This window comes from Nyctereutes procyonoides, unplaced genomic scaffold (assembly GCF_905146905.1).
Source record: "Nyctereutes procyonoides isolate TBG_1078 unplaced genomic scaffold, NYPRO_anot_genome, whole genome shotgun sequence".
Lineage (NCBI taxonomy): Eukaryota > Metazoa > Chordata > Mammalia > Carnivora > Canidae > Nyctereutes > Nyctereutes procyonoides.
In genome coordinates this window covers 12,167,945-12,192,702 of record NW_026575137.1, presented here as the reverse complement: position 1 = coordinate 12,192,702, position 24,758 = coordinate 12,167,945, and the positions used below count along the sequence as shown (strand labels likewise).

The window sequence follows — 24,758 nt, the reverse complement described above, 5'->3', positions numbered from 1 at the left end:
TCAAAAATTTTACAGACTGGTTGGCAGTTGCTTCGGCGCAAAATTAACACCGGAGTGAATGGATCTGAGGAGTCTATGGCCGCCTCTCACAAACAGGAGGTCCTAACTAGATGCCCAGGGAGTCAGGTAAACCTTCTACTGTAATACTGAGGCTCAGCAGTCAACAGGTGAAGGTGAACAGACTCTACCTGTTTGGCTTGGTCTGCATCGCTACACCCTGGACCGAGAAATGACACTCCTCCGATGATACACGTGTGCAAAGTGTGTTACTCTTAGAGCACTTCCATATACATCCTCTCACTCAGGTCTCCCAGCAAGCCCACCCAGTGCACAAGACTATATCCCTCACTGTCTACCCAGGAAAACTAAGGCCAACACATTCAACCACTTGTCCAAAGTCACTCCAACCACTGAGAGGTTGGGACCCTACTAGTTTCTCTTCTTTCTGTGCTCCCCAATATCTCACTCTGCCTCGCCACGGTTCCATGAGGCGCTCCCATTCACTCATTCTCAGCACTCACTGACCATCAGCAATGGAGTGGGCACTTGGGATAGAAAGTGTGTAGGATACGGTGCCTTATCTCTAAAAGATGGTAAGACGAACTCATAAAGAGCTAATTGTGGCATAACCTGGTAAATACAGACGGGGCTGCCCAGAGATGTCCTAATGTGCAGGAGCGAGGAGAAAGCAAGGAGAGCCTCCTAAAGAACGTGAATTCCAAACTGGATCTCCCAGGGTGGGTGGGAGTTAGGTGGGGGAGAGAGAAGGTGGGAGTACCGGTGGGGGGTGGGGGGGAGCCAGGGAGGACACTGTTCCAGGTAGGCGTTCAGCATAAATGAGCAGCAGCAAAGAGAGAAACCACACGATGTTTGTAAGGAGGACTTCTTAGCAAGTGTGAGTTACCGGGGACTAAGGTTCACTCACTGCAAAAGGTGAGGCTGAAAAATTCATTACTCAAAAGCTAGAACTAAAATATATAAACTGTAAAGGGGATCTATGTTGATTTGTAATAGAAGATTGCTCTTTTCTCTTTCAACATTACATCTTCTACATTTTCACAAACCAACGATTTTTACCTACTTCGATTTTTTAAATCAGCTTTATACTGAAGCACAATTTACTTACAGTAAAATTAACCTATTGTCACTATATAATTCTATGAGTTTTGACAAATATATTTAGTCATGTAACCACCACTGCAATCAGGCTATAGGAAATTTCCATCACTTGAGAAAGTTCCCTCCGGCTTCTTGCAGTCAATCCCTTCTCCCATCCCTGAGCCCTGGCCACCAGTAATCTTTCTGTCACTAAACTTTTGCTTTTTTATAGAACTTCATATAAATGGAATCATATGGTATGCAATGGTTTTTGTCTATCTTCTTTCACTCAGAAGAATGCTCTGGAGGGGCCCCTGGGTGGCTCAGTGGTTGAGCATCTGGCCTCAGCTCAGGTCATGACACCGGGGTCTCAGGATCGATTCCTGCACTGGGCGCCCTGCAGGGAGCCTGCTTCCCCCTCAGCCTGTGTCTCTGCCTCTCTCTGTGTCTCTCATGAATAAATAAATAAAATCTAAAAAAAGAATGCTTTGAAGAGTCATCCATGTTGCGCTGTCCATCCATCCTCCATTCCTTTGTATTGCTAAATAGGATCCTCTGCATGGATGTGCCACGAAGTGTCTATGCACAGTAATGGATGCACCATGTTGTGCTCACCTGCCCACCAGGTGATGGACACGTGCACGTGGGCTGCTGCTGATTATTAGCTATTATGAATAAAACTACCGTGAATATTCACATACAAGCCTTTGGGTGGCATATGTTTTCATTTCTCTTGGGTAAATATCTAGGAGTGGAATTGCTGGGGTTTATAGTAGGTATGTATTTGACTTTATTTGACTTGATAGGAAATTGCTTTCTAAACAAATTGAAACTGTGGGGCAATAATTGTTCATTCTCGTTAAAGATTCTTTTGGTCACACAACCCAAAGCCCTTCTCAACTGTCCCGCCCAATTCATGAATTTGGCATCATTAACACCATTGTGTGAACTCCACCATGAGGCCCTGGAGAAGCTTACGGACAAAGGACTCCCACCTAGCACTTCTAAACTCCTGTCCTTTCCAGGTCTAATGAGCACCACGAAGGAGAACACAGGTGGGTATAGGGGATATTTGAACTACTAATTGGATTGATAAAGAAGGTTCCTTTCTTCCCATAGACCCTGCATGAGGAATTTGTCCTGTGATGTTCCCAAATTCAGCTCTAGAAAATACTAGCAAAAATCCATTGGATTTCTCTCCCAGTGGAGGAACAAGAATAGAAAACAACAGCAGAAATGCCAGAAGCGTCCATCTTTGAGGGGAGTGGGCTATAAGCCAAACTCTGTAATGACAGGGATCAGGGACTTTCCATGCTCCGTGTATCCAGGCTCATTGTGATCCCACAACAACCTCTGTCAGAGCCAGGCCAGACACCTGGTGACTGTAGCTCAACCATCAAGGCCCCCTTCACTGCTTCATGAATTTTATTTTTCTTTCGTTGGCTCAAAGAAATATTCAGGTAATTTAAAAGGAGCTTTCCCCCATTTTCATAAATAATAGTCACAATCTTACCAGCCTTCCTAAAAATCACTAACAAATGTTTGGTTTGATAAAACTGAATAGCATACAAATGAGGACAAAATTAACATTATCTGGATTCAACAGCAACCCCAAGATGCAGTCACGGTCTCCACAGAGTGGCTTGTAAAAGTAGCAACAGCACCGAATCCCTGCTTTGCCCAAGGACATGAAAAGTGCATTTTTCTTTTAAGGGTGAGAATCGCTCACAGACGTTCACTCTGACATTGTCCCTGGTCCCAAGATTAATATATTCAACTGTTTGACAACCTGAAATGGGAAAAGAGCTTTTCAAATCTGAATATAAACACACTGTGTTTCCAAGGTTGATCTGGGTCTGAACACAATCTGTCTTTACAAGTTAGTATCTAACGCTCATCCCATGTATCTGGGATCAGTGATTCCAAAATTGAGTGTTGAAGAAGCTACGGTTGTGCTTATCTTCATAAGGCAGAGGTTTCTTGAGACAAAATTGCCAGAAGCTATTGGATAAGTGATCTCCAAGATACACATAGTTGGTGAAAAGAGCAAAAAGAGGCGTCTGGGTGGCTCTGTCAGTGACGTGTCTGCCTTGGGCCCAGGCCATGATCCTGCTCAGGGTCCTGGGATCGAGTCCCACATCGAGCTCCCTACTTAGCGCGGAGTCTGCTTCTCCCTCTCCCCTGCTAGGGCTCCCTCACTTTCTCTCAAATAAATAAATACCATCTTCTTTAAAAAAAGAAGAGCAAAGAGCATTAACTGTGCAGGTAGGAAAGGAAGGTCTCTACCACAGACCACCATGGGAAGGACCCACGGCAAGCATTTAGCATGGTTTTCCCAGGACCAGGCATCAGCGCTACAATAAATACTTACTTTCCTTGCATTGCTAAGCTTTCTCTTCATTGTGGTCATATATTAACTCCCTTTGCCCTCTTCTCCCCATTTTAATAAATCATGAATATGTAATCATTAATTATGTAATTTTAATTATATAAGAAATAAAAAAGATAATACAGACATACTTCACCCTCCTGACATCTTAATGTTTTGTCATCTTTGCTTCAGTTCTTATTTTCTTTAGATAAACATCCCTAGTGCTATGCCTTTTCTTCCCCATCCCAGGCTCCTTCTCTCAAGAGATAACACTTATTACCTGGGGTTCAGACTTTGCATGCTTGTACCTTCAGTGCATACAGATGTATGAACATGGCATTACTTGTGTGTTCTTTGACTTCATATAAATTGTATGAGTACCTATCTTTCCTCAACTCACTTTTCTAAATTCAGTGTTGTTTGTTAAAGTAATTCAGGCTGATACATGTAACTCTACTCATCCATTTTATTTTATTATTTTATTATTTTTTATTTTTTTTTGAAGTATAGCCAACCAGTGTTTCCAACAGCTTTATTGAGATATAAGCCATATACCATACAATGCACTTAAAGTATAAAATTCAGTGGTTTTTGCTATATATTATTATTATTAATTTTAGTAATATATAAAAATAAAAAATATATTTTAAAAATTGCCATTTTAACTGTGTAATTCTGTGACATTAATTATTTTCAGGTGTGCAACCATCACCACTACATATTGCCAAGCTTTATCACCCTAAATGGAAACTCTGTAACTATTAAGCTATAACTCCTGTTCCCCTATCTCTATAGACCTATAACCTCTCATCTATTTTCTGTCACTAAGAATTTGCCTATTCTAGGTACCTAATATAAATGGAATCATACAATATGTGTCCTACTGTATCTGGCTCATTTCACTTAGCATAGTGTTTTCAAGGTTCATTCATGTTGTAGCATTAAATAGAACTTTGTTCCTTCTTATGACTGAATAATATTCCGTTGTATTTTACTTTTGTTAAAGATTTTATTTATTTATTTATTCATGAGAGACATAGAGAGAGAGAGAGGAAGAGACACAGGAGGAGAGAGAAGCAGGCTCCAGGCAGGGAGCCCGATGCGGGACTCGATCCCGGGTCTCCAGGATCACGCCCTGGGCTGAAGGCAGCGCTAAACTGCTGAGCCATCCAGGCTGCCCTAACTCATCCATTTTAACTGCTTCTTGGTATTGCCTTGTACAAACCTGCTTCGGTTTATTTACCCATTCTCCCATAATAATAACCTATTATTACAAAAACACTGCAACGAGCATGCTTGTGAACGTCTCCTTAAGCACTGTGTGAGCGTCTCCGCACGGTGTGTGCCTAGACACGCTCACTTACACAGGAGCACTCTAAAGTGGCTGGAGTGGCAACTCATACCCCTGTAGTGCTCAGAGTTTCTGCGGCTCCATAGCATTTTGCTGAAGTCCGACTTTTCAAGTTTTGTTAAATTTGAATATTAGCTCATTGTTATTATAGTTTCAATAAATATATAAGTGGGGTGGGAGTGTGAGATATCACCAGGGCACAAAAAGACACCCTGCTAAGTCAATATCTTCACTAAAACAGCAGCAAGTTCATCTAAAGCTCTGCTAGCCTCATCCCCTCATCCGTCCCACCTTGTGCTAGGGATATCTGACTCTCCACCCTAAATCCCAATGCGGTTCCATCCCTACACATCAGCACTCAGCTTCAAAGGGCTCTAGTGGCCATGCACATAAAATGCTGTGGTTGACCCCTTTGCCAGAGGTGACTAGGATCCAGCCAGCCTCTGGACCCACCCAGAAGGTCACATACAGCTCTGTTACCAGCCCCATCCAGCCGGATTTCATTTCAACCATGTCCTCTTGTGGAGGGCAAATGAGAGAGTGTTATCGCACAGAGCAAATTCCCATGGCAACCAAGCAAGGTCATTTAGTATAACTAAATCTATATGAGGTCATAAGGAGAACATCTGAGTGATGTCCCAAGTTTCAGAAATCAATGGAAAAACTTCCATGTGGGACAACCTACAATGAGTGAGTCTGTCTCAGCAATTCTTTTTGTAATTGCACGAGACACACAAATCAATAACTGAATGGTACTGAAAGTGATGATACCGACTATATCGTGTAGCTTAGCAACATTACATACAGGGGGAAAAAAGAAAAAACTAGAAATAACAAGAATATCCAATAATGAAGGACTCATACAATAAAATGCAACGTGCCAGGCAGTGATGCTTTAAATATATTACCTCATTTTGCCCTGACTTTAACCCTAAAAGGTAAACATTATTACAATCTCCATTTTTGCAGAAAACAGAACAGGGCCTTTCAAATATTAAATAATTTGATAAAGGCCACATTTGCCAATTATGGATTAAATCAGGATTCATGCTCAAAGCCAGGTTCTAAACAACCGCACTATATTCTCATTTTAAAAAAAAAGAGAGAGGTACCTGGATGGCTCAGTTGGTTTAGTGAATGACTCTTGGTTTCCGCTAAGGTCATGATCTCAGGGTCCTGACATGGAGCCCAGTGTCAGGCTCTGTGCTCAGCAAGGAGTCACTTGTGGATTCTCTCTCTCTCTCTCTCTCTGTCTCCCCCCACCCCTGCCCTTTTCTCCACTCACATTCTTTCTCTCTCTCTCCATGTCATAAATAAACAAACAAACAAACAAACAAACAAACCTTCAAAAGAAAAAGAGGAGGTGCACCCAAAACCATAAGATACCTGGGAATAAACACAATCAAAGAGATAAAGGATCTGTACTCAGAAAACTACGGTAACACTCATGAAAGAAACCAAGGAAGATGTAACAAGACGGAAAAACATTCCATGCTCATGGATTGGAATAATAAATATAATAATAAATATTGTAAAAATGTCTATGCTACTCAGGGCAGTTTATCATGTTCAATTCAAAACCTACCAAAATACCATGGACTTTCTTCACAGAGTTGGAACAAATAATCTTGATATTTGTATGGAAGCAGAAAAGACCCCCGAATAGCCAGGGGAATATTGAAAAAGAAAACCATATCTGGGGGCATCACAATGCCAGATTTCAAGCTGTATTACAAAGCTGTGGTCATCAAGACAGTGTGGTACTGGCACAAAAACAGACACATAGATCAACGGAACAGAATAGAGAATCCAGAAGTGGACCCTCAACTTTATGGTCAACTAATATTCGATAAAGGAGGAAAGACGATCCACTGGGAGAAAGACAGTCTCTTCAATAAATGGTGCTGGGAACATTGGACATCCACATGCAGAAGAATGAAACTAGACCACTCTCTTGCACCATACACAAAGATAAACTCAAAATGGATGAAAGATCTAAATGTGAGACAAGACAGAAGCAAAAATAAAATGTTGGGACTTCATTAAGATAAAAAGCTTCTGCACAGCACAGGACACAGTCAACAAAACTCAAAGACAACCTACAGATGGGAGAAGATATTTGCAAATGACGTATCAGATAAAGGGCTAGTTTCCAAGATCTATAAAGAACTTCTTAAACTCAACACCAAAGAAACAAACAATCCAATCATGAAATGGGCAAAAGACATGAAGAGAAATCTCACAGAGGAAGACACAGACATGGCCAACAAGTACATGAGAAAATGCTCCGCATCACTGGCCATCAGGGAAATACAAATCAAAACCACAATGAGATACCACCTCACACCAGTGAGAATGGGGAACATTAACAAGGCAGGAAACCACAAATGTTGGAGAGGATGCGGAGAAAAGGGAACCCTCTTACACTGTTGGTGGGAATGTGACCTGGGGCAGCCACTCTGGAAAACTGTGTGGAGGTTCCTCAAAGAGTTAAAAACAGACCTGCCCTACGACCCAGCAATTGCACTGCTGGGGATTTACCCCAAAGATGCAGATGCAGTGAAATGCCAGGACACCTGCACCCTGATGTTTCTAGCAGCCATGTCCACAATAGCCACACCCACCATTTGCTTCAATGTGGATAGAACTGGAGGGTGTTATGCTGAGTGACGTAAGTCAATCGGAGAAGGACAAACATTATATGGTCTCATTCATTCGGAGAATATAAAAAATAGTGAAAGAGATTATAGGGGAAGGAGGGGAACTGAGTGGGAAAAAATGGAGAGCAAGACAAACCATGAGAGACTCCTAATTCTGGGAAACAGACACAGGATTGCGGAAGGGGAGGTGGGGGCAATGGGGTGACTGGGTGACAGGAACTGAGGGGGGGCACTTGGAGTGAGGACTGCATGTTATACTATATGTTGGCAAACTGAATTTAAATTAAAAAAGGAAAAAAAATAAAACAAAAAGAGGAAGAATGTTCACGACACACTGTAAATGTACATAAATATTCAAATGCACAGAAAGAAGTAGCATTTGCACATAGGCAAAAATGTCCCACAGTTCTTACTTTGGGGCAACAGAATTTTACGTGAATCTCATCTTATTTTCCTACTTGTGCTTTTCTTTATTCTTCAAATTTTTACATGTGACAATAAAAGCATTTCCTAATCAGGAAAATACTATTTTAAGACACTATGTGACACTTCGACTTCCTGCTTGCGCGTCCTTAGCTATGTGGCTTTGTTGGGACCAGGTGTGTTACTCAGCTGCCACAGAGGAGCGCTTAATAAATGCTCTTCCAGAAGGGTCGGATGCCTGAACGCAGCCGGAGGGCAAATGTCTTGTTCCCTGAACGGAGAGAACCAAGAGGCTTCTCAGAAAACAAAGCACTGAATGTTTTGTGGTAATTTCCCCCCAGGTAGGCAGAGAAAATGCACGCGGAGCGGAGCGCAAGGCTCAGGGGCAGTACAATGCGGCAGCCTGAGTTCTAAAAAAACAAAAGCGGACTCTGGCACGTCAGCTCTGTCGCTAAAAGCTGCCCCAGCTTTAAAGCCATTTGGATCCCGTAAGACGGGCAGGGGAGCCTGGGGAACGGCAGCAAAAGGAGGGGAGGACTGTTGGTCGGCGGCGAGGCCAGCAGTCCCGGTGAAGTCGAGGCTGGCAATCACTTCATCGACCCCATTCGACCGAGGGCGTACGAACGGTTATTTGGTTTATTCGATTTTTAAAAACCAAAAATCTAGATATCAGATATCTTACTCAAAAAAACGTAGAAGTCCGACCAAATGCAAATTGTGCTGATAATAGTATTTATAAGTGCCGCAGAAACTGACCCCAGAGGACCTTTATTTTAGGACTTTGATCTGGTCACAGTAGTTAGTAGCAAAGATTAAAATTCCAAAGTCTTCACTCCTGGTTGTCTGTGCTTCCCAAGAGATACCAACTGAGGTTGCCACCTAACCCCTCTACGTGGCGGCCTCAGCAAGGTTTTTACAGTCCACCTCTATAGCTTTCCAGGCCCCTCACCATCCTCTTCCGTCTTCTCGCCATGAACTTGCTCCTCCAGCCCCTGGGCGAGCTCGTCTTACACCCTCACATCCTCATGCCTTTGCTCGGCCTCTTTCCGGCCCTGAGTACACCCTCTTTCCCTCCTCAGCCTTGGTGAATCCTTCATCCTTCGGTGCCACGTCCCACTGAAGGCTTGTGCAGCCCCCGGAGAGGCCTAACCCTCTTCTCCCCGCTCCCATCTTACAGCCGTCACCTGTGTAGCATCACCACCCAACCCTGCGCTGGGGGCACAGTGATGCCAGGACAGGAGCCAACTGCGGCGCACCAGCTGCGCGGCCAGTGCTGCCCTAGGGGCTGGAGACACGGAAATCCTGGGCATCCTGCGTCTGAATCAGGCTCACGGTACACTGATCTGATGGGGAAGTAAACAAGATCCACTGTCGTGGCAGCGTCCACGGAGGATTCGACAGTTTGTAGAATTTAACTGAAGAAAATCAGAAACGCCATGTGGGTATGATCACGATCACTCCTGAGCCATTGTTACCACTTCGTGGCATTCGGGGAGCTGCAGTGGAGCCCGTGACTGTTTTCTATGGAATCAACCTCAAAAGTCAGTGTATTCAAACCAACCCTATCATCTACTGTCTTCGGCCAAGGTCCCTCCCAGCCTTTCTCTCTGTGATATCACTGGGGTTTTTCTAAGACTCAGACTTGAGAGCTTTGTAATGTTTGATTGCTCCCATTCCTCATCTCTTGTATCCAAAATGTATTAATTGAGCTCTATTTAGTAATATTTGGTTCTCCGCTTATGAGGCCATTATTTCTCCAAACTATTACTCCCTCCATATCTGAATTCCCTCTGGTCTTTCTCCTTTCCCATCCATTTGTCACAGAACCAAAAGAATGTGTTCCAGAAAACAGTCCTTCAAAAATTCCCCTACTTGCAAGTACGCAGTAGTTCCCACTGGCAATAAATCTAAGCCTAGGATAGGGCTTCCACCACCGCAGACATCATCTTGCCTCCAATATGTCATCTATATGCACCTCTCAGAAATGCCACACACATTACCTTGTCAGGTATCTGTAATAAGTAACGATCAGCAACAAAATGTACTTCTCAAGGTCTTCTTGGGAGAATTCCTATAGGATGTGGTCCTAAAGAAAATCTGACAATTCTTTTTTTTTTTAAAGATTTTATTTATTTATTCATGAGAGACACAGAGGGAGAGAGAGGCAGAGACACAGGCAGAGGGAGAAGCAGGCTCCATTCAGGGAGCCTGATGTGGGACTTGATCCCCGATCTCCAGGATCATGCCCTGGACTGAAGGCGGTGCTTAAACCACTGAGCCACTGGGGCTGCCCCTAATCTGACAATTCTTAGGCCCAATAGCAACTGACAAGGATTAAATACAATTTAACCAATTTTGACAATTTCACCCTCAATTTCCTTCAGAAAAATTTCCTTCATATGGGCCCCAGTGGTTTACTGATCACACACTTTGTCGTTCAGGCCTTGAGCATCTAATGCATTTACCAGTAGTTGATCCAAAACCTCTATGCCATCTATTTCTAAAGAAGACAAATTTTCTTAATGTTTTCCTCAGAGAGTTTCTTTTTTTTTTTAATTTTTATTTATTTATGATAGTCACACACAGAGAGAGAGGCAGAGACATAGGCAGAGGGAGAAGCAGGCTCCATGCACCAGGAGCCCGATGTGGGATTCGATCCTGCGTCTCCAGGATCGCGCCCTGGGCCAAAGGCAGGCGCTAAACCACTGAGCCACCCAGGGATCCCAGAGAGTTTCAATTTAATGATATAAAGCTCTGAAACTTCCTGGAAATTTCCCATTCAGTCTTTTTTTTTTTTTTTTCAGGTTTTTTTTTTAAATTTTTATTTCTTTATGATAGTCACAGAGAGAGAGAGAGAGAGAGAGGCAGAGACACAGGCAGAGGGAGAAGCAGGCTCTATGCACCGGGAGCCCGACGTGGGATTCGATCCCGGGTCTCCAGGATCGCGCCCTGGGCCAAAGGCAGGCGCTAAACCGCTGCGCCACCCAGGGATCCCCCATTCAGTCTTTCAAGACAAAGGAAATGAAGAATGTAAGGAGTCCCATAAGGCTTTGGCCTATTGAGCTCCCCTGGAGAAATCCAAGTACCTTCCATTCATTGATATTATTGCATTTTCCCAATAGCCATCAAAATGGCACTGATTCTTAGGAAACCATCTTCACTGTGAAATTCATCACAAAATTTTTCTTTACTGCTATGAGTACAAAATATGTACTCACCAGCTTACTTCAGGGACTGTAATTCTAAGAATACAGCGGGGCTGTCAAAGAGGATTTTTACAGGCTAAGAAAAAGATAGAAATTCCAGTTGAATCTAGAGCAATAATTTGACACAACTGCAAATACATCAGCCCTGGACCACCCTGTTGGTGAAGCTATGAACCAGAAACTGGCAGAAAGAAAACAAAAAGAGACAAAAACAGAGAGTCCAAACCAAAGAAAAAGACAGAGGAGAGTGAGATAAAGGAACAGAAAGAAAAGCAGAGACAGTGGGTAGAGAGAAGTACAGAGTAAAAGACAGAGAGACAAGCAGAAGAAATAAACAGAGACACAAAGAGAAAGAGAAAAAGGAGAGACAGAGAATCCCAACTATTGAGAAGAAATACCTAAGTCTTCTAGTTCTACACAATGCTAATTATGACCTTCTGATCACTGAACACATTTCTTGAATTCACCGGCACATCAGGTATCAAAAACCTGTTCTTATTAGCCAGTGATCTTTTATTTTAGGAAAAAGGATCCAGGGAGACTTGCTAAAGAAAAGGAAAGGATGAAATGTGAGCAGGGGAAGGACATCTATTAGACAGGAAACCTAGGTACTATCAACCCGTGTTCCTTTAGCAGTAAGTCTACAGAGCACATCATCCATACGTTTAGAATCTCAAAAGAAAACCTCTTCCCAAAAGATTTTTCATGACATTAAACATTGGGAATATCACTAACGCGATCTAAAGGTCTCACTATACTAAAGTCCCTACAAAGCATATGAAAGAGACCTCATTCCTGCCTCCAGAGGCTTTGAAGCTAAGAAGACAACGATGGCAGAGATAAATATTATATGAAAACTATAAACACGTAATAAGTCAAGATTTCACATTGTATAAGCATAAATCTGAGTGAATGGCATAAGATTATGGGTGAAGAAGGAACCAGATAATGCTTAAAAAGTAAAAGAGAAACAACTTTCTTTTCTTTTGGAAAATATGACAATTTACCCAAATACCTACGTTCACTTCATGCCTCAAGTGCCAAGTGGATTTTTGTTTTTAATATCAAACGCAGAGGCCAGGATAATTACCCTCCTTAATTCAGAATATACCATCATCACTGGCCTATTCAAGGCAAATCTTTTTTATTTGCTTGCTTTTAAAACTTATTCTCATTTAACTCCATTCTTCATTCTCACCTCTGCCCCATGTCCTAAGTGGACAACTTGGGTGCATGCAAAATTGTATTTATATGTATGTAAATGTATTATGCACTTCATTCTATTTTTTACTATTTTTACTCAGCTTTATGTATGTAAGATCCATCCGTGTTGCTACTCATGTATTAGTCTGTTGACTCTAACTTCTGCAAAACATTCCCTGGGAGGCATCCACCACATCTAACATGTCTACTTTCCTAGTGAGGAACCTCCAGATGGACCCTACCCCCACAAATAAGGCTATAATAATTATATTTGTGTATGTACCCTTAGGTAACTCGGTGAAAATTTCTTTGGAAGATATACCAAGGAAGTGAATTACTGGGTCACTGAGTATAAAAATATATTTAAGTTGGCTAAATACTACCAGTATGTTCTCCAAAATGGTGTCACCATGCTCCCCACCTACCAAGCAGGGCATGAGGCTCCTATGCCCTCACAAACCCACCAATACCTTTTACATCTCTGCTGTAAAAATTTCTGATTATTTTTAAAATTTACATTGTTCTGATTACATTAGCTGAGCTCTCTCTATACCCACATTAGCTGTTAGGGTTCCTCTTCTTTAAATTGTTTATTTAGAACCTTTGCCTATTTTTCTATTAGGATTACTGCTTTTTATTTTTGATTTCCGATAGTTCATAGCGCACGTATTGATCTCGTAACAATTTTAGACAGCGTTAAGATCTTCTCCCATTTTGCCCTCTAACAGCTTTCGTCATGGTATCCTTCACTGTAGAAATCCTTAATTCCGATACAATCAAATTCAGTAATGCTTTTGTTTTATGGTTTGTGCTTCCTAAGCTGGGTTTGTATGAGAGTCTGAAGGCACGTAGGAGAAATAGATGTGGAAGCCTCATTCTTAAGGAAACAGTCAAGAAGGTAATAGAAGCACATGGGATGTGAGCAGAAATAGTCACCATGAGGCAAGGCAAACAGGAAAGTCTCTTGGGAAGGCAAGACTTGGGGCAAGGTTCTATCAAATATTAGCTACGTGACCTTGAACAAAGTGCTAAGCTTCCCAGAGCCTGTCATCTGTAACATGTGAACAATACCTAGCCCAAAGACAACGTAAGTAAAAGAATCTGCACAATGACTAGTGTATAAAAAGCATTCAATAAATGTGAGCCTCTGTGCCTCTTCCCCCACATTCCTACTCCTGCCTCGATGCAAAGAGAAAATTTGTAACCTCTGACCCTTTGGCAGTGGATCCTTCAGCTGATCCCATACCTGCAAATTCCAAGAATCACCTGTAGATACAGGCTTTCTAGAATACTTTTGCTCACACTGTGATTAGATATCAGACAGATTAAGCCCTGAAAAAAAAAAAAACCTGAAAATGCTATTTCCCTGATGAAACTAAAGGAGGAGAACAGGACAGGCGCAAATAACTAATTATTTGATGATGGGGCCTTGTGCGCAAATTAGCACTTCACTAAGAAATGAATCGAAATTATTGGCTGTAGAATGTCTTCCTTTGGTAGATGTGTTAAGAGCATGCAGGAAGGCTATTTTAAGTTCCTATGAGATGAATACAATAAGAGTTTGCAATATGCTTAAGCTGCACCTTTCTAGACTTTCCAATCCATGCTCTTTAAATTTTCAGAAAGAATAGACTGTGGCAAACAATCTAATCATGATGAGATTGATGTTCATTTACCCTTCTCTTTGCTGTGTGCCTCTACTTTACATTCACGCCAAAGCTTTTTGCTATTTGGATGTGACAGAGACATAAAAGACATACAGAAATCACATAGGGCTAAAGAAAACCTGTTTGAGTGTGAAGAAGTTTTTTAAATATTGCTTTTCAATGTGTGATATTTATCACAATCTATTTATCAGATCAATGGGTATTTATTTTTTTATTTTTATTTTATTTTATTTTTTAATAATAAATTTATTTTTTATTGGTGTTCAATTTGCCAACATTTAGCATAACACCCAGTGCTCATCCCGTCAAGTGCCCCCCTCAGTGCCCACCAACCAGTCACCCCCACCCCTCGACCTCTTCCCCCTTCCACCACCCCTAGTTCGTTTCCCAGAGTTAGGAGTCTTCCATGTTCTGTCTCCCTTTCTGATATTTCCTACCCATTTCTTCTCCCTTCCCCTCTATTCCCTTTCACTATTATTTATATTCCCCAAATGAATGAGACCATATAATGCTTGTCCTTCTCCGACTGACTTATTTCAATGGGTATTTAATATGCATCTATTACATACCAGGCACCGAGCCTAGTGCTAAAGGAGGTACCAAGGTAAGATGTGGCTTTGACTTTGGAGGAGGTCAGTTTCTCAGCAGAGAGGACCACATGAACAACCGACTACAATAAATTGTGATCATTGCATAATATAGGCAAAGTGCTAAGAGAATAGAGAGGAAAGAACAATTAAGCTTACTAGGTTTGGATTCAAGGAAAACTTAAAGATCCATTTTAAATGAATCTTTACAAATGAGTAGGAATTCTCCAAACAGAGAAGGGTTGGGTTGGGTTGGGTTAAGATCAAGGTTAGGGTGAAGGTTCGGTTAACCAGAGGTCCAGGAATTAGAGTTTAAGGCAAAGAGGTATGAACCTGTCAAGGCAAGAGCGGTTAGGCCCATGCAGCTGAAGCATAAGGTGTGTGGCTAGGGAGGAACTAGACATAAGCCTATAAACAGCCTGGGGCCACTTTTTAGAAGGTTGTAAGAGTTCGAACTATATTGCAAACAATGAAAAGATTTTAAGCAGGGGAGCAGCACAATGCGATCCATATTTTACAAAGACAGTTGAAGCAGCGGTATTGAAATGGATCAAAATGAAACCGGGGTCAGGAGGATCAATTAGGAGATGATTATAACACTAGTCAGGAGCTCTTAGGTCCTGAATTCTGATGCTACAGTGAAGATGGGAAAAAAAAAAAAAAAGAGTCATGGGTGACATTTAAGGCTTGGTAACCAACTGAATGTTGGAGCAAGACAAATGGAAAGAACTCATTCAACGAATGTTTCTTGAAGCTTTTCCGTGCATGAGACATCGTGGTAAGGAGTAGGGCAAAGTTCCCCAACTTCAACAAAATTGGAGTTTTGGAATGGGGGAAAAAAGATGCCTGTTCTGTCCATTATGGGATGTTTAGCACTATTCCTAGCCTCTACGCACTGAAGGCAGGCAGGATCCTGTCTCAGTCACAACTACCAAAAATGTGTTCAGACATGGCCAAATTTCCCCTGGGAAGAAAAACTGCCCCCCATTGAGAACTCCTGAATCTGAGATCTCTAAATCCAAGAGGCTTATTATCTGGTAGAGAAATGCTTCTGATATAAGCTTATATAGGGTACAGGAAAAGCAGAAGGGAGGAAGAGGTCAATACTTGTTTGGGGATGAGCAAGCACAGAAAAAGTCTCCATAGAAGAGGCGTTTGAGCTGAATCCTTAAATATGGTCTTTCCAGGCAGAGAATAAAAATATGAAAGCAAATTACCATCTCAGACATTAGATTTGAGGCTCCAAGCATGGGTGCCTGGGTATATGGTAACATCATTAACGAAAATGAGAAACAAAGGGGAGATAGGATGATGATGAGTGTGTGGGACTTGTAGAACACCCAGGGGTTCTTGGAACTGCAGATGCAAGTCAGGCACACATACGTACAATTAAAAGTCATAAGTATATAGGTGGCACCTAAAGCCATGGGACTGGATTATAACACTTAAAGAAAACACTTATAGGCGGAAACTTTAGAAACACCAACATTTAAGATGCGGCCTAGGAAAGAGAAGCATCCAAAAGGACACAGCAGAAAAGATGAAGGAGAGAACCCGTTTTAATTTATATGGCAAACCTGACAATCACCTAGAACATTTCTCTTCAACCCATCAGGATGCCCCGTGAAATGATGCCCCCCTACTTCATCTCATGATTACTCTCCCCTATATTCTTTTTAGTCCATTTAAAGCCATTCTAATTCATTTGCTAAAAGGACCAAACTGCTCTTGGTGGTGTTACGGGTACTATATAACCAATGGCTACCTTTTTTTTTTTTTACTTGTTTATTTATTTATGCAAAAATACTTCCTAACATGTTGTTATCAAAGAGGCATAATGAAATGAGCATTGTGTTAGGTATGGACAACTGGCTTTCAACATCCATTCCAACTCCCCTTAAAATTTTTTTAATTTTTATTTACTTATGATAGTCACAGAGAGAGAGAGAGAGAGGCAGAGACACAGGCAGAGGGAGAAGCAGGTTCCATGCACCGGGAGCCCGATGTGGGATTCGATTCCAGGTCTCCAGGATCGCGCCCTAGGCCAAATGCAGGCGCCAAACCGCTGCGCCACCCAGGGATCCCTCCAACTCCCTTTAAATGTGATTTCTTGGGTCACCTGGGGTGGCTCAGCAGTTGAGCGTCTGCCTTTGGCTCGGGGCGTGATCCTCTAGTCCCATATCGGGCTCCCTGCATGAAGCCTGCTTCTCCCTCTGCCTGTGTCTCTGTGTCTCTCTCTGTGTCTCTCATGAATAAATAAATATTTTTTTTTAAATGTGCTCTTCTGTATATAAAGGTCAAAAACATAAAAACTAAATTTCTTCCTCAGCTAGGGTTCTAGAAGGAAGCTAAGTGTCACCAGTTTTATGTACTGGAACAAGATCTGGCAGGCACAATTAGGTTAAAAGCTTCTTTCTACTGCTTCTACTAATTCAGAGGAAAGCACAATGGTGTGATGTCTGGCTTTTCCACAGCAACTCTCTGATAAAAGCCATTGCTTAACCTAAGAAAAGCAATAGCAATCTTGGTAGCCTAGTTCTACAGAATGGTTCTCAAATTCATTCCTGAAAAGCCCAAGTTATGACCAAGTCTGCATTATGAGCTTTCCCAATAATTCCGAAAGCAATTTAAAATCCTATAATATACCCACACGTGCTTTAAATTTAAATCCAGTTAGAGTGGTTCCACAACTAAATATTAACTGCTAATCCATTCTATACATTAAGCCCAGTCTGTGGCTCTCTCTACCTCTCTTCCTCCTACTCCTAAATCATCTCTCTGAAGAAAAGTCATGAAGTACACATACTTTGACGTGACACAGCAGAAGGACCAATCCACACACTCAGCCCAAAATCTACGTCCAGTTTGACTGGATTCTTAACTTCCTAAGTGCCATTTCAAAGAGCAAGTCACCCACCAGTCTGCAAACCATGAGGCTGATGTTCCAAAGTCTGTGCAAACTAAGCTAAAGAACTCAGTTTTTTAGAGCACTTCGATAGGGCTGCAGGAGCATAAATTAGTCGATTTTGCTATTTTACAGTCTTTTAACTATACTCCAGGGATAGCTAGCTCTCTTCAAAAATGAGAAATAAATAAGCTCTTAAGAAGAAATGAAAAAGGAGATAATGAATCAATAAAAACCATATTAATAGCTTTAAAAAATCAATTTGAATCAGGTGACAATCAAAGAATTTAAATCTTTACTATGTAATAAGTTCCTTTACAGCAATTAGAAAATCTAAATTAAAGTACCAATAAAAAAGTAGGCAAGGGATACTTATAGATAATTTAAAGAAGAAAAATACAAGCTATCAATAAATTTATGAATATATTAGTCTCACCAGTAAGCAAAGAAATACAAAATAATAGTGAAATGCATTTTAAGCCAATCAAAATGGCAAAGATTAGAAAAAATATTCAATGCATAGGAAGACACAGGGATTAGGATATTAAGATACCCTGCTGACAGGACAATAGATGTATATAATCTTCTAGAAAACAATTTAATAAATATATCAAGAGCCTAAAAATATCAATTTTGAATAATTAAATATACTATTTATATTGTATTATAAATTTATATTATAATGTTACATAAATTCTACTATATTAACATTTCACATAGTTAAAAATACTTGGATAGAAGAAATGGTTTCTAAGAACTTCATTTGCACTTTTTATATCTATAGGAGCAGTTTCAAAGTTATTTTTTGCCACCCTCTTAGACCTCCTAAAATATCCCATTCTTCTCTTTCTGATATTCATCAAAAACAAAAAACTCTCCTTTAAAAATCTATTCTTACCTCTGTATTAAAGGATTTGTATATGTATCTGATCTGAAACAGTAGGAAAAAAGGAAGAAGGAAATAATCGATAGTCTAATAAAAGGGTTTTGGTTATGCTATTTATTGTATATTTGTATTTTGTAACCATTAGAATTTATTTCCAAGGATATTTATTAGTATATAGTAAATGTCCATATATATGGCAAAAAAGGATTCAATATATATATAGGATTCATATATATATATATATATATATATATATATATATATATATGGTTTCATCTCAAATTTATAACACAAAAATATGGGGTGCCTGGGTGGCTCAGTGGGTTAAGCATCCTATTCTTGATTTTGGCTCAGGTCACAATCATGAGATTGACCCCATGTGATTCTGTGCTTAGCAGGAAAGACTTCCTGCTAAGTCTTGAGACTTGCTTGAGATTCTCTTCCTCTCCCTCCTCTGCCCCTCCCCTGCTCACACACTCATGTTCTAACATAAATAAATAAATCTTTAAAAAAAATAAATGAAACAAAAATATGTATGCATATGGAAAAATTAGAAAAATTAAAATCTTGTCAGGACTGGGAGAAAAGATCACAGATGATTTTTATTACTTTTATATTTATGTACATGTTTTCTATAATGAGCAAATACTGATTTTATAATCAGAAAAAAATCTAAGCAGAGCACGACAGGTCAACATCATCAATACGTAGAAGGAACCACTGTTTTTTGTATTATTACAAGCGACTAATATTCTAAGGAAGACCTACCCAAGATAATTCACTGTTCCTCAAACATCAAATGAATAACTCAGAAGCACTGAGTATATGGTGCTAGGTGCTGAGGATTAGAGCAACGGATAAGATTGAGTCCGGTTTTTCAGGAGCTCCCAGCACGATCTGCAACATATAATATTTTGGCAACGCCCAGTAGCTCTATAGGAATGCCAGCCTCCACAGAGGACGAAGACATCAGCGATCTGCCGTTTGGGGCCCAGGGACTGTGTAACGAGACCTGCGGATTATGTCTACTGAGGAAGGGCTAACAATGCCCCAAGCTTCTCTTTCTGGCCCATATATCAGCCTTTCTTGGATTTGGCTGCTGTTTCCTTCTTCCACTCAGTCCATTTAAACCTCAGGTCTGCTCTGTTATCTCAAGACTGACTTGAAATGATACTTTCTCTTGTCTTGCTTCTAAGTTTTGCTCAGCACCTTCATCTTACTTGGCCCACTTGCCTCGGTCTTCTTCCAATTCTCCATAGATAATTCGCCGAGCCCTGACCCTGACACACAAATAAACTAACATATAGTGTGATACTCAACTCATTCTAGAATTCAACGGAAAAAAAACAAAACAAAACAAAACAAAAAACCACCTCTGGTTATATAAGGAATCCGCTCCAGAGCATATGCCCAGGAGAACCCCTGCTCTCATGAACTTTAGCTTCATGGATCCCTTGTGGATTCTCATAAAAACTACAGCCTTCTCAACCTGGAAGAGACGGTACAGATTCGAATGTCAGACATCTTTCATTTTACAGGTGACAAAATTAAGGTGCATAGAGATTAAAAGACTGGACCAAGGTCACTCAACTCATCGGTGGCTAAATCAAGGACACAACCCGGGTTTCCTAAGAGATGAGCTCTGCACCACACTACCTGCACTTCGAGGTCCCTTTATGTTGACTTCACACTATCCCTGTGGGAACTCTTTCATACCTGGTTCAGCCTAACTCTCCAGTGTCTTCAGAGCTGAAAATAGCCCAGTTGCCAGACAACGGTTTATCTACTTTGAGCCGCATGGAATAAGGAGTGGGGTGAAAGTGAGTCTTGGAACACTGCAATAGATTCTAGTGAGTAAAATTCACCTCCCCTGGGTTTTGAAGGCCCCAGGAGCAATCAGCAACTTGGCTTAGTTTTCAATACAAGGCAGATAGCCAAGGAAGATCAGGCCCAGCTACAGATGGGAAATGAGGATAAGAAAGAAAGAGGAGTGAAAAAACATGTCCAAAAAGGAGGCGCAGACACCAATACATTCTGCTGTCACGGTACGGGTATCAGCAGCTTTCGAGACAGATTGGTTTCAGCCAGGTGGCTAAAAAGGGAAACCTTAAAAATGAAAATAACATGAAAGTATTTGTATGTGAGGCAATATCGCCTAATAACTAAAAGCACAGACTCTGGAGTCTGACAGTTGGCCTCTCACTAGTTGTGTAACCGTAGGCAAACTGCCTCACCTCTTGGAGTCTGGTTTTCTCATCTATAGAAAAAGAGAAGAAAAAAAAAAAGCTAGAGCTTTTAAAAGAGTTGGAAAGGCTTAAAAAGGAAGAAGTTATACACAATCTGGTGCCTAACACAGACTACTGCATAACAGAGGCAACTCAATAAAACTCGTGGTTGACACCCAGGCTGAGGGGTTCCCTTAATACCTGAGTGGTTGGCACCCAGGCTGAGGGGTTCCCCTAATCCCTCAGTGGTTGACACCCAGGTTGAGGGGTTCCCCTAATTCCTCAGAGGTCACCTGTTCATGCAGCCTCAGAGAAGTCAAAACAGACTATCCTAGTGGTACTCCAGAATGGTGGAGTGAGAAACTTGGCATATCTGTCCTTTTAACTGAGAAAAAAATTGCTATTTAAAAAAATCACTGAAGGTCTCTCAAAATTGTTTTAAGGGCCTAAAGCAAATGGAGAAACATTCATTCAAGAAAAACCACTAAATCTGAGAATAATGAGAGTCTATAGCATGTGGGCCATGAGCTGGTTCTTTCTCCCATCCCCAGCTCCATGTTACACAACACTATTACGGGCGCTCCACTCCAAAAGGGCTGAGGCCCTATTCCTCTACCTAGCCCCAACTCAGATGGTAGAAATCCTACCCTAAGTATAGCCACCAAGAGGACTTGGGCCCAGATCATCTGTCTGCCTCAGCTCACTCGTAGGCAGAGGTCCCATGGTGGGAGAGGCAAGTTGAGAAGACCAGGAGCTACCACCCTCCCCTTCTAGCACCTTCAAAGGAAATCACCCTGGGAGAAAAAGACCCATCATCACTGTGCCTAGCTCCTGGGAAGTAGCAGAGAGGTTCTCCCAGAAAAGAGGCAAGCAAAGAAAAGGAAGAGCTTTGCAGTTTTTACCCAGGACAGGGACTGTATTTGGAGCAGAACACAGAGCATTCCATGCCTGAGGCTGTTGTTGAAAACAATGGAGAGCTTGGTAGAAAACAATGAAAGGAGTGCTAGGAGCTTCATGATACTGCTCGTTCCAAGCAAAATGGCACTGCAATCCAAAGTTTAACAGAAAGAACCAGGAAAAGAAAACAACCAAGAAAAGCCCCCTCGGGATCACAGTAAACCCTGGTGATTGGAAAAGCTATGCACATGTTCCTATTCAAGAACAATTAAAACAGGACATGGGTCAGATGGAAAATCTTTCCCAAACTGTACACAGATCCATCAACAAAGGACAGAAACTTCACTGGCATAAGAGGCTTACGCACAAACTCTGACAAAACATGAACTGAAAAATAAACTGTTCTGATACAGAGGAAAATATTGTTAAGCAAGACAATAATAAAATCACATGGATCCTAGCAAGCTGGAAGAGTCTGTGCATGCCCAAGGCTGTACCCTCTCAAGGCTGATGGTAGAGAACTTCCAAGCTACTAGGCTGTAGCTGAACTTGGGGCAAAAACATAAACTCCTCAAGTTTTAATAAATAGCCCCAAGCCATGCGTTCCTCTAACACTAGAAGGTAAAAATATAATCGACTAATGAGACCTGTGCACAACCTTTGACCAGTAAGTAGTTTCTGGGGATCTGGACTGAGTTCTAGGGAGCCAGACAAAAAGAAAAAATGAGGGGGGGGGGAGCACTCTAAACAGAGACATCAGAATCTGCACACTGGGAGAGAAACAGACTTCACACAGTCCAACCAAATGATTAAACAAATACAGGGCAAAGCAAATGACAAAAACAACATCAACCTCCACTGGGCAGGAGTAGGAAAGGGAGAATCAGTATTGAGAGCTGCTGGGATACATTATTTTAGATATTCAGGTTTCAACAACAACAAAAATTATGAGACATGAAAAGAAATAGGAAAGTGTGATCAATACATAGGATAAAAAGCAGGCACTAGAAACTGCCTTTGAGGGGGCCCAGTTGTAGGATATATGATAAAAAGACTTCAAAGCAACTTTTATAAGTATGTTCAACTAAAGGAAACCATACTTAAAGAACTAAAGGGAAGTATGATGACAATGTCTCAGCAAATAATGAATATCAGTAAAGAAATAAAAATTGCAGAAAAAAATTCTGGAGCTGAAAATTATAACAACTGAAAAGAAAAATTCAGTAAAGGGGCTCAACATTATATGTATCAGTATATGTATATATAGTATATACTATACTATTAGTATATACTATTGGTACATAATATATACTATATATACATATACTTAGTATATGTAAGCTAGCAAAAAAAAAAATCAGTAAACTTGATAGATTGATACAGGATATATAACCTAAAGAATAGAGAGAAAAAAAGGGAGAAAAGTGAGAACTTCAGAATAATTAAGACACCATTAAGTGCACCCACATATTCATAGTGGAAGGCCCAACAAAGCAAAAAAGGATAGAAAAATATTTATAGAAATAATAGCCAAAAACTTCCCAAATTGATGAAAAGCACTGACACACCCATGAATCTCAACAACCTCCAGGTAAGAAAAAAGCAAAGAGAACCACACCTAGATACATTAGAATCAAAATGATGAAAACAACAAATAAAAAGAAAATCAGTAACTGCAAAATGACTCGTCACATATAAGGGAATCCCAATAACATTAACAAACAACTTCTCATCAGAAACAGCAGAGACCAAAGGACAATGGATGACAAATTCAAAGCACTGAAAGTAAAAAACTATTAACCAAGAATCTTATATCCAGTAGAACTATGTTTCAGCAATGAAGATTAAATAAATAGATAAGAATGGATAAAAGGCTGGAGAATTTTCTAACAGACCTGCTTTGAAAAAAAAAAAAATAAAACTCCAGAGAATTCTTTAGGTTGAAAGCAAGTGACACCAAACAGTAATTTGGATCCTTATCCTCACAAAAAAATACTTATAAGGAAATACTGTAAATAACCATATGCCAACAAATTACATAATTTAGGCAAAATGAATAAATTCCTAGAAAGATCCAAACTACTAAAACTGACTTGAGAACAGAAAATATGAATAGATCTATAACAGGGAAAGATATTAAATTAATAGTTGACAATCTTCCCAGAAAGAAAATCCCAGGACCAGATGGCTTGTGAATTCTACCAAAAATTTAAAGAATTAATACCAATCTTTCACAAACTCTGCCAAATAGAAGACCAGGCAGTACTTTCCAACCAATTATTTGAGTCTAGAATTATCCTAACACCAAACCATGTAAAGACATCACAAACATACAAAATGAAACTACAGACTAATATCCCTTATGAGTATAGATCTAAAACTACTCGACATAATAAAGGTAAACTGAATTCAGTAATACATTGAAAAGATTACATGTTATAACCAAGTGGAGTTTAGCCCAGGAATGCAAAGTTGGTTTAACATCTGAAAATCAATTAATATAATACACCCAATTCAATGAGGAAAGAAGAGTCTTTTCAATAAATGATGCTGAGACAACCGACTAACTACATGCAAAAGGATAAAGGCGACTACTACCTGACATCGTATATAAAAATTAATTCACAGACCTAACAGTAAGAGCTAAAACTATAAAACTCTGAGAAGACAATATAGGAAGAATCTTTGTGACCTTGGTTTAGGCAAAGGTTTCTTAGATATAACACCAAAAGCACAAGCAACAACAACAAAAATAACTTAGGTAAGTTGTACTAAATCAAAAGCAAAACATTTTCTGCAGCAATATTACCATCAAGAAAGTGAAAAGGGGAATCCACAGAATGGTAGAGAACATTAGTAAATCATTCATCTGATAAGGGACTTGTATCCAAAATATATGAAGACCTTTTTACAACTCAATAAAAATAGCATAATTTAAAATTGGGCAAAAGATTTGAATATTTCTCCAAAGAAGATACGCAACTGACCAATAAGAACATGGGAAGGTGCTCAACATCGTTAATCATTAAGTAAATGGGAATCATAACCACAATGAGATACCTCTTATGACCACTAGGATAGCCATAACCAAAAGGACGGACAAGTGTTAAGTATGTGTAAAAACTGGAATAACATTAGTACAAACGTAATGTATCACTATACATCGCTCTGGAAAAGAGTAGCAGTTCCTGAAAAAGTCCATCATATAGTTACTATGTGACTCAGCAATTCTACTTCTTGGTAGATACCCAAGAGAAATGAAAACATATATCCATACAA

The 24,758-nt window shown here is 40.4% G+C and overlaps 1 protein-coding gene across 3 annotated transcripts in view; it reads right to left on the bottom strand.

Annotated features, from left to right (window-relative positions):
• CPQ (carboxypeptidase Q) overlaps nt 1-24,758 on the bottom strand; it is a 409,933-nt gene that overhangs the window by 297,960 nt on the left and 87,215 nt on the right. The window lies entirely within an intron of this gene.